Below are 12,766 nucleotides of genomic sequence, written 5' to 3'. Positions count from 1 at the left end.
CTACAAAAAAAGCCCTGAAAATAATAAAGTTCTTTTTGAGCCTGTGAACAGTGTCCCCCACCCCCCACTGCTGAACAGCCTCCTGCTGCTTGCTATTGGGGGCAGGATTTGACACAACAGGATGTGGATTTCCAGCAGATTTGGGCCCCAGCACCTCTCTTAGAATTTAAACACGGAAGGTATTTAAAGGAAACTGAGGAGGAGCCTGCTTTCCCTCCCAAAGATTGGTAGCTTGAGTTTTACTGAGGCAAAAAGAACCCGGGGGAGGAACCTCCCTTACATTAAGCATGCTTCTCCTGTTAAATATGTTGTCCTAGGACCAAGGGCTTGTCTTCCTGAACCGACACATTCCTGTCACTGAGACTGCCTTTGATTTTAAAGGCACAAAAACTGGGGTGAGCTGATGAGGATTCCTTATTCCCGGGTGCTGGTAACTTCCAAGAAGAAGAAGAAGCATTCAGATAGCATTTTGTAAGAAAGAAAGCATGTGCTATTACACCCCATATATGCACACACACACACACACACACACACACACACACACACACACACACACGGCAGGGGGGGAAGAGAGATTTTCTCTCAAATTGGGATCCAAATTGACTTATAACATTGTCTTCCTTGCTTCAGTTTATCCTTACAATGACCCTGTGAGGTAAGCTAGGCTGAGAGAGAGTGACCTAGCCAAGGTCACCCAGCAAACTTCCATGGCCCAGTGGAGATTTCTGTCTGGGACTTCCAGATCCCAGTCCAGTGTTCTACTGGTTCAGGCCTATAGCTTGGAAGTGGTACAGTCCCACAACACATGATACCTACACTGCTTGTGATGCCAGGATTCTGATTGATGGGCCGGCATCTGAAACCTCTAAATGTACATTTAAGTACACTTATGTTATTAACATTAAATTTAACAGAACCATGAGTTACTAGGTATAGTGTTTGATATTAATGTTATTTAGGTAGTTTTATTTTTTCCACCATTTTAGTTAACGATTGAAATAATACAAACAATAAGAACGTCAAAAGGAAGCTCGTAGAGAAGAACTGATTTAAAACATTAGATCAGAATCCAAATAATAGTCAGTAAAACCAGCTGATTCATTTTCAAATGTTCTATTAATTTACATGTCTGATACATTTTTAATCGCTGTCACTAACATTTAATGGTTTGCTGGATTTATTTATTAGGCAGTTTGCAAGGTTTAGAATAATTTTAAATTTTAGAAAAGCAAACTAAGGAAGGGAACAGAAAAAGCAGGAAAAATTCAGTACCTGAACAATTACAGTAACTGTAACAAAAGACCACTGTATTATGCCTGAGTACTTCTGCAAAAATGCTGCCACTACTTTTATTTCTATGCCACACGTGTCAATTGCTGATTATAAAAAAAGCCGCAAATGGTGGTGGTGGAGAATTTGGGGAGGGGGGAGGCTGTGGTAAAGAAAGTGTTGGGAAACTGGTTCTGCCACTAATCAAATCACAGCAGCAATGAAAGCTACATGAAGCTCTGGTCTGAAATTGTGTTTTACGTCCTTTTCACATGTTATCTGTACCAATCTTGCCCCTCCAATCGACCCCCAACCACTTTTTATAATGTTGCTTGTAGACTCAGCATTTGTATACGGTCAGCCATGGAGGGAGGAACACACGACAACCACATGAGCTCAAAAGAACTGGGAGGGGGAGAGATTCTCATTTAGATATGTAAAAATCCATCCATTACAACCCACATTTTGAAACTCAGTTTGGACCTCAAAATCGGCTATCTTCATTGTGAATAAAACTTCATGTTTGGGAATGAATTACGTGAGGACAAGATATGAGCTTCACGATAACTCTCCCCAACTCACTCTTAGATACCACAATGGTCAGAAAATATCTACACTTAGTCAATAGTAAATATTTTATGGCATACATCTCTACGATGTACATATTAAAAAGGCTTACAAAAGCTTAAGTTCTGTATGCATGACAGGATTCACTTATGTCAACCACAGAACTCCCACCAAAGCCCCCAGTCCACTTCCTTATATCTTCTCCTGCCCATTTGTCTTGTGCTGACCCAAAATGTCCCTCAGCTTATCCCAAAAGGCAGCCTGGGCAGCTGGCTTCTTGGGCCAATCTAGGTAGGTCTTCTTCTTCACCAGCTTGGCCAGACGGTGATATGCTGACAGTTGGTTTCTGGGAATATGCTCTATGAACAATAGGATCAGAGTGTCTTCTTGCTCAGCTACGAGCCGGTACGTGGCCAGACTCATTTCCAGAGTGCACCAGTGGCTCTCCAGGGCATTACGGCTAATCACACAGATGGTCTTGTGGCTGCTGTAGAGGCTCTCCATGATATTGTCCACAATGGCCTTACCCACCACAAAGTCTCGGTTGTGCAGACAGAGCTTCAGGAAGGGTGGTCCATTCTGCTCCAGGTTGGGTACCAGGTGCTGTAACACCCACTCCTGGTCTTCGCTGCTGTAGGACACAAATGCATCGTACTTAAATCTCCAGTCTTTGTTGTGATCCCACATGCCCTTCCACCAGGCCCTCAGCATGTAGACCAAAAAAAGAAAGTCTGAGCCACAAGTGGCATTCAGAAGAGGGAGTGTGATGAGGAAGAACAGTAATGAGAAAGTAGCTATAAAAAGAAGGAAACCAGCATCATCACTACAGTTCTGTTCAATGAAGGGCACAAACTTTTGTTTGTGATGTCTCCAGATGACATCCAAACAGTCTGCTTGCTCCAGCCCAGATACATAAATCCCTTTCTTCCTGGTTGCCCAGCCAATGAGCCAGGCACTAGAGCAGTCACACCTGAAGGTGACTCTGGAGAAGTGTAAGTAGCGGAGATGAGCATGCCCTTCTATCTGGTCTTGTATGTCACTGTCAAGTGCCAGGAAGTCCTCTCTCTCCAGCACCAGGTTCCTGAGGTTGCTCTTCCTGTGGAAGAATGCAGCTGAGATGTACCTCATGTTAGAATTGACCACCTTCAGGACTTCCAAGGAGGGCAAGTCCATGAAGTAGTACTGAACCTCCTTTGGGGAATAATAATCTTCAGGCAGATTGTGCACCTCAAGTATTCGCAACCTGGACAAGTGTGACAGGTTGAACCTCTTTGATGAAAAAAGACCACCATCGATATTATGCTTATAAATGAACTGCTCAAGTAAGGGGAAATGTTGATGGAAAGGTTGAGAGGACTGGCACTCATGAAGAGCTGGTTCCCAGTGGAGCATCTGTACACTGGGAAAGAATGAATGGTTCTCAGCATTTTGGAAGTTGTAACATCCGCTTAAGGACATGTTCTGCACTGAAGCAAAGGCAGTGGTGACCATGCTATGGAAGATAGTTAAGAGGCTTGACTCCAATCCAAAGGTTGTCACATTAAGCACTGAAAAATAGATGTCAGGGAATACCTGATATGAGCCTATTTGAAGGTCTCTTAACAAAGTCAAGTTCTGAAAGACACTTCTTCCAAACAGCTCAATATCATTGTCACGCAGGTCCAATGAGGTCAAGAAGGGAAGATTAGAGAACAAATCAATATGAAGATATTTAATATGATTCTCCTTCATATTTAAAACCTTGAGATTGTTGAATCCTGAGAAGACCAACGGATCAATTTTCTGAAGACCGCACCTATTGAATGACAGCTCCTGTAAATACGGCAGGCAGGAGAAGGCAGAGGCTGGGAGGGTGGTGCCATTGTTACCAGAGAAATCCAGAACCTGCAGGCTGGAAGTGAAATTCATCATCTTGTACTCTGCTGGACAAAGATCCCAATGCAGATGGTTTTCAGAAAGGTCCAAGAACATCAGCTGTGGTAGCTTATAGAGAAGTAAAGAATGCACATGCTCCAGTTCATTCCCTTCAAGCACCAAGTTCTTCAAAGAATGGCAGGCTGAAAGCTCTTTACCAAGAAAGCTTTTGTAATCATTCCAGGAGAATGTCAGCGAATGGAGGGAGAAACGAGTGGCAAGAACACAGATGGGGAAAGTCTGGTTCTCGGGCAGTAGGTTGATCTCCTCTAGTGAGAGGGAGTCCAGTTCTCCTATTTCCAAGGCCAAGAGCTCACTAAAAGCCAGAGGGAATTGGCGCAATCTGAGGAACTGAAGAATACTTCCATTTTTAGCGTCAGGATTGATTCTCTCCCTCTGAGGCCAAGAGGGTGAGACATTATGAGTCAGGAGGTTATGATGTCCCTTTGAAAACAAAGAGTAGGGAACCCTCCCCATTTCACAGTTATTCACAGTAACCTGAGGCACAGACTTTAATGGGAAGATACTGAATAGCTCAGAAAAATTCTGCCAACAGCAGTTAGTAATTGAGAGTGACTGCAGATGACTGGGAAGTGCCACCCCTCTCTGTCCTGTCAGATGGATACCCTTCATGTCCAGTGTCTGCAGTTGGTGTAATTGTTGGAAGACCTCAGCGGGGATGGAGCTTTTAGAGCAGCCCACATCTGAGTGGTGGATTGATAGATGCTGTAGCTTGTGCAGGCCTAGGAAAGCCCTGGGTGAGATGACTGACACGTTTACGGTGATGCTCAAGTAACGAAGTTCTGGAAAGGTCGAGAATGCCCCTTCATATAAGACATTAATGCTTCCTGATAGACAGAGGGCATTCACCGGCTCAGGAACAGGCGCTAGATCACCTAGAAGGGAGGTGACATTACTGCAAAGCACAACCAGCCCGGTATCTGGGGCAGAGGGACAGAGAGAAAGGGGTTCTGCTGTGTGCGGCTTTAGCCAGCCCTCGGTAATCTGACACTTGCTGGTGAGCACTGCTGTGGATGAAGGCAGTCCCAGAAATGAAAGGAACAGGAAGAGGCTTGTCATTGTGCAGTCCCAGGAGTGGCTTTTATGAGGATTCATGCTCACCTGCCAGAGAGAAGACAAGGAGTCAGATATCACCCAAACAGAATGATCTGTGCTTTTATGTCTACAAAGAGAGATATTGTGGCTCAAAGCTAAATAAACAAGCAGCCTCCTCACTGAAGAATAGCAATGTTGCCAATTTGTTTGTCTGCCTATTGCAGTTTAAATGCATTACTATTACTTATTAGATGTTTTAAAATTTATTAGAATTTTTTTACAAAAAAATCTGATCTGAGACTTTTGTAAACAATACCAGTCTTAATTTGACCAGGGACTCACAGGATGATATTGGCCATTCACTCTCTTTCCCCACAGTTAACCCTCTGTAATAGGATAATGATATGGTAGAATCGAGTCGACTGTTGAGGTGGTGAAGGCACTCTCTGGGTGATACGATGGGTGGTTGTGATGGATCCCATAGCAAGCAGAAGTTTTAAACTTTCCACCTCACCATGTGGCTCGGGCAGTTCTCCTAAAACTTTCAAAACCTCTCAAATCCCGCTAGTTATCATTTATCCCCATCCCAGCTTTTCTTGAAGATGGTGGGATGTCTCTTATTAACAAACAAGCAAACAAAATACTTGTGCACTTGTAGAATACAAGCAGATTGGTTCTGTGTAGATGAGTTTTGAGGGTATATAATCCCTCAGACACATTATTGTAATTAAAAAGGAAAACAGAATCACATCGCTTTCAAGGTCAAAAGGAATGAGTTAAACCAAAATATGGATTAAAAAGCCGACTCGTTTGCCTTTGCATAGTAGAAAAGACATGGCATATTCAGACACTGTTAAATAAACAAAATATTGCAAGAGAGTTAATTTTTTAAGCATGTTTTTATTTTAAGTAAAAAAAAAACCTTTGTGTTTGTGTCCTTTATAAAGTTTATATCTCGGCTACCTGGCATTACATTTTATGACACACATGGCCCGGCCCGACAAGATCTCATTTATGTCAGATCTGGCCCTCATAACAAATAAGTTCAACGGAAGAGGATTCGACGACAGGAAAAGGTGCAGGAGCTGCCAGAGTGGGATATGATTTTAGAGACAGAAAGCCGAAGTAAAGGCAGAAGGACTTGGAAAATGGCCTTTTGAAGCGAAGAATAAGAAGATGATCAGAGACTTCTCTCATAACAACTAACAAAATAACATATAAGAAGCGAACTGTTATAAGCAAGAACTCAACAAGTATATTGTGATAATAAAACTAATGGTACTAACATGTTTACTAACAGTTAAAAGATCTCCTCCTCTTGGGGTTTTAGTATAATGTGGTTTGCTTTTCTTTATCCTTAGTTGTAGTCCCTTCCCTATATTTCTTTGTAGTTTGTAGTATTTGCCAAATAAAAAATATATCCCTACGAGGATTTTTTTTTAAAAAAAAAACCAAATAAGTCCGACACCCCTGTATTAACCAAATAACATGTGCTTGTTTTACGGATGCATGATATAAAGCAATTCTGTTTGCCCTTAACCACGTGCTTTTGAAATGAAAACTAGACATTGTCTATGTAGGTCCTCCATCTCCAGTAACATTCTGCATATGGCTAAATAGCCAATAATCTTGGATCCACAGATATCAGTGGAATATTTTTTGTGTGTAAAGTTCTGTATCTCACAGCAGAATATGGAGAAAAATAAAGAATGGATGCCAAATGCAATTTATTAGGTGTCCAGACTATCTTCAGCCTTTAAAAAGCTCTTTATCAGGGAATGTCTGATTCAAAAGTTAAAGTTTTCCTTAGAAATGCCACCATTAGCAAAATGTTCTTGCAACGGACCACAGAGATCTCATGTCACTGAGAAATAACTGAGACAGGGTTGTCAGCAGGTCAGGGAGAAAACAACATACTGGCCACCTGTTATGTTTTAAAAAGCAATGTGAACTGCAGACAGTAGGTAGCAAAATCTGTCATAGGCCCCGGTCACACGGGCCGGATATTGCAGGGGGGAGGCGTGGCTGTTTGCCCCAGGGCAAAATACCGTGCGGTTGCGCCAGCAGACATACCATGGAGGTCCTGTGGAGGTCCCGTGGTGGTGGGAGGTGCCAAGCACACCACAATCCTGCGCCGCAGCAAAGAAGTGGCGTGGCAAATGGGTGTTTTTTTTCCAGACACCGAAGTGTGCGCATGCCCCATTAGGTGCTTGTGCGCATCCCATGGACAGTTGGGAAAAACCCCACCTTTATATGAGGGGGCATGGGCGGGTGGCAGAACTACCACCGGAAAAGCAATCAGGCGCCCACCCTTGCCCCGCGGTTACCGCAAACTAGTACCTCTGAGGTACTAGTTTTTAACCGCGCATCTTCAGCGGGAAGCCTTGGGTTCGCCACGGGAGCTCTACGCTTCCCAGATGTGGCGGGGAGATCGCACCCGGAAAATCCGTTTATCTTCCATCTCTCTAGCGTGCCTAATGCTCCGTGTGACCGCAGCCATAATAGGGCAGTAAGCATTATCACCTGCTGATGACTGCAGATCCAGGAGAGGCACAACACAGCAAGGTCTGATCAAAGCACAAAGACATTTAACAATACCTCTTGGCGGCTCTGTGCTGGAGGAATGGAATACCTGGATAGTCTCCTTAGCTGACGAACTCTTCTCTTACCAACTCCTCTTCCAAAGTTTCTAAAAGCAGCAGCTTGTGCAGAACAGGTGTTGGGGTTTTTTTGAAGGAAAAGAGCTACAGGAAATTCTGCTGTGTTTCTTCTTCAGCCACCACATCCTCTTTCATGTTTGCTAATACACGTGACGTGAGGATGGGCAACTGCCCTACCACTCTATCCCCACCTGAGTAATGGTATTTTGCTCAGCCTATTGAACGAAGGGCAGTTGGGTTCAGAGCTGTTAAAATCATCGCCTAAGCAGCTCTGCTACAGATTGCTCAAGACTTGCATGTCCATGCTGTTCTCTTGTTTTGTTTATTCCTATATAGAAAGCACAAGAGAAGAACTGCAGTTCTCTGCCCTGAAGGATACTTATTTCCTCATAATCTGATTTGTTTACGTGGAATCAGGATTTGGCTGGGACCTACGTTCCAACTCCCCCCCCCCCAGTTCTACAGCTCACCATTTACTTTGAAAGCTGAGGTCCAAGTCTTCTTAAGGAGTTTTCTTCAACCTTTCTTCAAGGTGACAAGAAGCACAAAGGAATCTGTACAGCGAATGCAATAAACGTTTGGTTGGATGATACTGGCTTGTTGGGAAAAACATCTGTCCATGCAGACGTCTCTTCCTACCTTACAGGTAAGGAAAGACTTGGGACTATGGACTTGTGACTTCCTGTGCTTTTGTTGGGAACAAGCATACCAGAGAACAAAGTGTAGAAAATACAGAGCAGTAGATCATGGTATTTAAGTAAAAGTGGCAAGATCTGATTAAATAAGCACACAAATGAGGGGAAAGGGACAAAAGTGTCTGCCTGACAGCCACCCCGGGCATCCTGTTCTCCAAAGAGAAGGATCCAGCAAACTTTCTCACTTAATCATGCTCAAATTTCTTCTGTACTATAACCCCCATCCCACATAATTTTTGTTCATGTAGATCCTATGATCCACAACATAGGCCTTTTATGCATGCACAGCTTACTGCAGATTTTCCGAGCAGTAAGACTTTAAACTCAACTTTGTTCCCACCTTATGCACCATTCTTTTTCCTCTGGTGTATTCATTCTGTCGCTACAAAAAACAACACACATAGTTTTTTAAAATCAGGGTGGAATGTCACTTGTGACATGTGGGGGGTGGTATCTAAAGATTTCCTTAAATTTACACAGTTGCCCTATCACAGCTGTGCAGTAGTGTCCAGCAAGCAGCTTTCCATTTCCCCACACACACACCTGCAGCCTCTTATATGCTCTGAAGCCCTGACTGCCACAGAGTCCACCATTTTCTCCAGGGGAACTGATCTCTGCCATCTGGAGAACAGTTTTAATTCTGAGTGATCTCCAGCCCTCACCTGGAGATTGGCAACAATGGTTTCCCAGGAGGAAAAGTAGTCTTTCTCTGCAATGGGGACCAAATCAGCTTACATCATTCTCCTCTCCCCCTTTTGACTTGCACAACAACCCTATGAGGTAGGTTAGGCTGAAAGTCTGTGACTGGTCCAAAATCACCTACTCAGCTTCTACAGCAAGAACTGGGATCTAGCAGACACTGCTCTGAAGCACTGACTGCTATGCCTAGGGCAGCCAACCTCCAAGTGGAGCCTGAAGATCACCAGGTCTGAACTCCAGACAACAGATCTCCCCCCCCCAAGAAAATAACTGCTTTGGAAGGTGGGCTGTATGGCATTCTGTTCAGCTGAGTCATCTCTCCTCCCCAAACCCTGGCTTCCATAGATTCTACCGGAAAATCTCCAGGAATCTCCCACCTGGAGCTGGCAGCCCTAGTCAGGGCTGGCCCCAATGACTTTCTCACAAAGGCCTGCAAAGGGTTTCCTTTGTCTGAACCAAGCTTGGCTGCCTACCATGGCGAAACGGGCTCCAGTTTACAACTCAGCTGTTTGCCTCCCACCCTCATTCAGTGGGCATATCTCAGAGCCAGTTTGGTGTAGTGGTTAAGTGTGTGGACTCTAATCTGGGAGAACCGGGTTTGATTCCCCACTCCTCCACTTGCACCTGGCTGAATTACCTTGGGCAAGCCGTAGTTCTGATAAGAGCTGTTGAAAAAAGAGCAGTTTCTGTCAAGAAACTGAGAGCCAGTTTGGTGTAGTGGTTAAGTGTGCGGACTCTAATCTGGGAGAACCGGTGTAACAGGCCAGATTAACCCCCCGGCCAGAGTAACCCCGGGGTTACTCTGGCCTAGCCTAGAATAACCCCGGAGGGGTTATTGAGGAGTTATTCTGGCCTAGGTTAATCCGGGGGGTTAATCCGGCCTGTTACACCGGGTTTGATTCCCCACGCCTCCACATGCACCTGCTGATGTGACCTTGGGTCAGTCACAAGCTCTGGCACAGCTGTCCTTGAAAAAGAGCAGTTTCTGTCCGAGTTCTCTCAGCCCCACCTACCTCACAGGGTGTCTGTTGTGGGGAGGGGAAGGGAAAGGAGTTTGTAAGCCGCTCTGAGACTCCTTTGGGTAGTGAAGTGCGGGGTATAAATCCAGTCTCTTCTTTTCTTCTTCTTTAATTTCACTGCTACCACTCATGGAATTGTTACTGCCTTTTTAGAGGGACAGTGAGACCCCTCTGGCTGAATCTCCCTATTTGGAGATGGAATCCCCAATCTTCGGGGGATCCATGGAAAGTTGGCAACCCAAGAGTCTGGCATTTCCTTGCTTCCCTGGGCTACCCCCTCCCTTTGGTATTGTTGTACGCATAGTTTATGAAACACTTTATACTCTGCCACTGACTAACAGGTTTGACTTGGTGGGTGCATTTAGCACTTCCATGGTGCATATGTTAAGTGTCATTGATGATTCTAATCGCAGTAACTGAAATCAATCATGAACATATATTCAGATATTCACTTTTGTTCATTGCTTAAATGCATTCTGGGTAAAATACTAAATGCTGACAGGCAATCATGCTGCTTAATATTTTGCTTGTTCTGGCCAACTATAACTGCGCATATTCCTGATGTCATTTAGCCTACATTAGATGAAGAACACACACCACTATGTACCCATATCTGCTACATTAGATACTTTTAGAATTTCATAGCCTGGGAAGAAGGCCCATTGTTTAAATGAAGGAGGTACATTTTCGCTTGAGAAAATCCAGCCCACAGGTCTGGGCCCAATCAGAACATTGTGACTGATATATGACAAAGTTTGATGGAACCAATAATTATGATTTATTTCTAAGTATCATAGGCAATCTTTGGGGGATCCCTGGAAAGTTGGGAACCAAGGGTCTGGCCCTTCCTTGCTTTCTTGGGATAACCCCTCCCTTTGCTATTGTGCAGAGTGGGGGAGACTATGTGGTCAGAGCATAACACAGATTAGTAGCCCAAATAAAATAATTTATTTAACTATTTACACAATTATGGAGCACACACACAATAAATGAATAAGGCACAACTGTAGGAGTAAGCATACACTATGAACCAACAGGACATAAATCAACAGGGGTTAAATGCTATCCTCTATCCCTACACACAATTCTCTCTACCTCTGGAGGTTGTGGGCTCACCTGTACTTCAGCCTCTCTCTGTTGCCCACGACAGCAGGGAAACTTCCATTCATTCCCCAGTCCAGCTGCCTGTGGAGTGGCTGAATTTCTGCTGCTCCCAAGGACGAAGGCTACCTTGGGACAGTCCTTGTTTTCCCGCACTTTTTGGGCTTGGGGCAGCTGGGAACTGTAGGCCAGCAGATGAGGAAGCCCCATTCAACCCAGTGAGTGATACCCCTGCAGACCCCTCTCTGGAACTACAGCTCAATTAAACCTTATGGGGGAACATTTTAAACAAATAACCACAGCAATTTTACAAACACAGGTAACTGCCATTTTGTGACACCTACCAACAGCCACTGAGGGGAAAGTTAGTCCCACACAGGAAAAGTGTCTTCGTCAAGAGGGAAAGCCGTTTGCCAGTAATTCTGACAGGGCACAGTGGCTGAAGGAGTAGGCAGGGAAGAGGAGCAGACCCAGCACCTGGCCAATGGCACGTGAGTACTCTTGAGTGGCGGCTGATAGGCCAATGGCTGAAAGGCCAATGGCTGAGGGAGAGCCATTAGTATGGAATACTAATGTTGGAATGGAATACTAATAATTCCATTGCAAACCAGCGATAAATAAAACTATGCATGAGATATGAATATAAGAAAAGGCAGCTGGAAAAAAATCAGAATAAACAATTGCCACCTGACACATTATCACAATACTGTCTAGCAGTTGAACGGGAGTAGAGTGGAAGCAAACTGGAGTTCCTGGAGCAGACAGAGCCAGTGTGAGAGATGGACTGGGGAGACTTGGGCTGAAATGCTCCCTCACTCATGAAACTTGCTGAGTGACCGTGGGCAAGTTAATTTCTCGTAGCCTAAACTACTTTTCATGATTGTTCTGAAAATGCAATGGGAAAAACCAGGTATTCTGCTGTCAGCTTCTGTCTCAAGGTAGCCACCCAATATCTTTTGAACAGGGATGGATGACAGAGCTCGGCAGATTGATTCCTTTAAAAAATATATATTGAGAAAAATACTCAAAAATAACATTAATCAGTGACAAAACATCAACCAGTAACAGAACATCAACAAAACATCAGCAACGAGTTGAAATACCTGTATTACAAGGCAGACTTCAATACTACCTTATACAAATCTTAATAGTTACATTAACTAAATACATTTGAAATAACGATGAAGGCAGAGTGATTCCTATGAGTGGAGGTAGTTCTTAAGATGCTCAGTTCCTGAACTATTTATGGCTTCAAAGATAATTATATAGGGCTTGGAAATTGACTAGAGAAATGCCCATCATAATGATGGTTGAATTGTGTGTGGTAAGAGATTTGCATATTACTTTGTCCCCTGGGGTATATTCACCATATTTCTTTGCAAAACCAGACGTGATGCTGCAATTTCTTTGAATGAAGCTTCCAGTGATTTTTTTTTTAATAGCATGCACTCAGAGGCCGCCATTTGGATGATGCAGAGGGAAAGGCTTAACTTCCCCCTCTGCCACACCGTGGTCCTGATCAAAAATGGACCCCGACCCACCTGCTATTTAAAGGGGAAAATGTAGAGAGTTCCATTCATATCTCATCTTTGCTTTGGCCCTTAAAAAGCTACGCCTGGAATCCTAAAACCGACAAACTCCAGAAGACTCTCAAAGCAGTTCTTGCTGCTGTGGTCACTTCACTGTGGAGACAGTTCTCTCTGCAAGTCTCACTGCTGCAAATGCAGCAGCAATTGCAGTGGCAAAGGAGAATCTGGACAGCAGTTTTCCTTTCCTTTCCCACACA

The sequence above is a fragment of the Gekko japonicus genome, unplaced genomic scaffold (genome assembly GCF_001447785.1).
Source record: "Gekko japonicus isolate JY-2015 unplaced genomic scaffold, Gekko_japonicus_V1.1 scaffold971, whole genome shotgun sequence".
Classification (NCBI taxonomy): Eukaryota; Metazoa; Chordata; class Lepidosauria; order Squamata; family Gekkonidae; genus Gekko; species Gekko japonicus.
The sequence above is the reverse complement of the archived record's forward strand: the minus strand, read 5'-3'. Positions refer to the sequence as shown.